Source organism: Chinchilla lanigera, unplaced genomic scaffold (genome assembly GCF_000276665.1).
Source record: "Chinchilla lanigera isolate Chin_1 unplaced genomic scaffold, ChiLan1.0 scaffold00033, whole genome shotgun sequence".
NCBI classification, from domain to species: domain Eukaryota; kingdom Metazoa; phylum Chordata; class Mammalia; order Rodentia; family Chinchillidae; genus Chinchilla; species Chinchilla lanigera.
This window is the reverse complement of record NW_004955434.1, coordinates 9,419,672-9,422,072: the sequence shown is the minus strand read 5'-3', so window position 1 is coordinate 9,422,072 and position 2,401 is coordinate 9,419,672. Positions and strand designations below refer to the sequence as shown.

At 49.7% G+C, this 2,401-nt stretch overlaps 1 pseudogene; it reads right to left on the bottom strand.

The window, feature by feature from the left end:
* Positions 1-728: 728 nt before the first annotated feature.
* Positions 729-2,401, bottom strand: part of LOC102011036 — a 4,331-nt pseudogene continuing 2,658 nt past the window's right edge.

Below are 2,401 nucleotides of genomic sequence, written 5' to 3'. Positions count from 1 at the left end.
CAGGGACTCACAGAAGTTTACTTACTATGAGTCCACTGCCCGCCTTCAGACAAGGTGCCTAAGCTTCAGACAACTCACAAGTAAACATGGAAAGCCAAATTGGTTAATATTAAATCCATCTCAGAGCCACTTTGTAGTGGTCTCCAACATCTTTCCTCATACACTATGCCACCAAAATCTCTAAATTCCCTAAAGCTCAAAATTACCAATATCACAGCCAGTGCTAGGAGTCATACCTGAAGATAAAAGCAGAGATGTTCCCCTCTGCCGGTGCTAGATCTCCTCTTCGCAGTAACAATAATAATCATAATAACAATAATAAAAAATCCTGGTTCTGTCATCTGGGAAAAAGATTGTCCCTCCCTTCCCCAGTTCTGTCCCCACATCCCTCCTTGAGGGTCGTCCCTGTGAGGCCATCTAGGGGTGCTGTGGAGGGCACTTGGCAACCATCCCCAATAAGCCAGGAGGAGGACAAGATGCAAATGGGAAGGTGCTTGCACATGGGGCCCCAAAGGCCCTCTGGGAACATGCCACCAACCTAGAGCATTCCAGCACTTATCTTAAGTCCAGTCATCACTGAGCCATGCCCTGGCCCTGCCTGAGTCCCATGACACTGAGGCTGCATGGGGGTCATGCTCTTTCACAGTCCATCAATAATTTGCTCAGTATGTCCATGCTCTGGCCAGAGCCTCTCACCACAGCCCAGGCCATTCCAGCCAATGTAAGAATCAGTGCTCCTGATTCTCCTGTGTGATCCCGGTCACCAGAAGCAGGTTGCAGGCCATGAACTGCACACTCAGGAAACTGCTCCTCTGATCTGCCCAGAGTAGACATCCACGAGCTCACTGGAGGAGCCAGCCACCTGCAGACGTGCTATAGCATGTGTTCCAGAGGTCCCAGATGCACCCTGAGTTGTCCATGGAGGCAGAGACCACTAGGCCACTGTCAGGGCTGAAGGCAGGGCTGGTGGTACTATCTCTGGCCTTTCAGCTCTTTGAAAAGTGTCCTGGAGGCCAGGTTCCGCTGGTCCTCGCCAGAAGATATCAATTACTTCCCACTGGGAGAGAAAGCCAGAGAAAGCAGGGGCCATGGTGGCCTGTGAAGAGCCTCACTGAGTTCCCCTGCTGGGCGCTCCGCAGCCAGACAGTCTTGTCAGTGGTGAGCCTGTGGCTAAGCAGAGTTAGGGTGGAATCTGACACAGCCACATCTGCTAGGTTTCCTGCATATAACCTCAGTGGGTACATCTGATCAAAGAACCACAGGCTTGTGGTGCAGTTGTGGGACCCACTGGCAAAGTACAGGCTACAGGGGCTAATGTTCAGGTCCCACACAGGATAGGTATGTCCTTGGTTCAGCACAGTGTTGGGTGAAATTCCCCAGATTCAGTACCGGATGGACATGTCCTCAGAACAAGAAAGCAACCCTGAGTTGTCTGTGAGGAAACGTATACTGTACACTGGTCCAGTGTCCTCACAGGATCTTCATTTCTGTGCCTGGGCTGTCCTCCTTATCCTCCTCTTCCTCCAGCTTACCACAAGTCAAGTGGATACGTGACGTGTCTATGAGGTGGGGCTCTGATTTCAACTTCTTGGACTACAAACTCTGGAGTTTTATCAGGAGTTGCCAAATCCACCAGCAAGCAGCTTACTATTGGGGGTAATTTCTTCAGTGTTTAGCAACTGCTCTGTGTTGCAGAGGTATAGAAGCAGATAGCGGGGAAATCCTGATAGAAATCCAGCAGGTAAAAACCATGCTTGGGAGGTTTCTGCTTAAAGAAGGACTGCAGTGGCTGTTGGACTCCAGATGATGTGTGTGATGGCTTGGCAGAAAGTTTGCATTTTGCTCATGTCCAGAGACATTGCCTGAGACTGAGATTAAGGGCGGTAGACTGATTAATCTGGCAAAAGAAATTTCAAGGCAGTTGAATGTTGAGGCGGTAGCATGGCTACTGTTGGGGTCTTTTAGCCAGATTTATGCTGAGAATCAAGAGCAAAGAACCCAGCAGGATGATTTAAAACATTGTGAATTTGACCAGAAGGGAAGCTCCAGTGAAGCTGTGGACTACAACGACAGAACAGAGGAGATCTCGGTTGCTGGGAAGGAACAGGAGAATATAAAATATGGCTTGAGGGCAGCACAAGAAGCAGCAAGTCCCCACCCTTTGCAGCTGCAAAACCACAAAAGTGAAAGACTTGGCTTGGAGGAGAAAGTTGCAGAGCACCGTGTTGCAGAATGGTGGCAGTCACACTATGTTCCAGAATGGTGGTGGCCTAGAAAATTTGTTTCCCCTGGCTTCAGAGTGCTCAGTGATTCAGGGACTTGATCCCTAGAGCCAAGAGAGGGGGGTTACTGCTCCAACTGGCAGCAGACCATGGCATCATCTATGTGGTGCTAGTTTGAA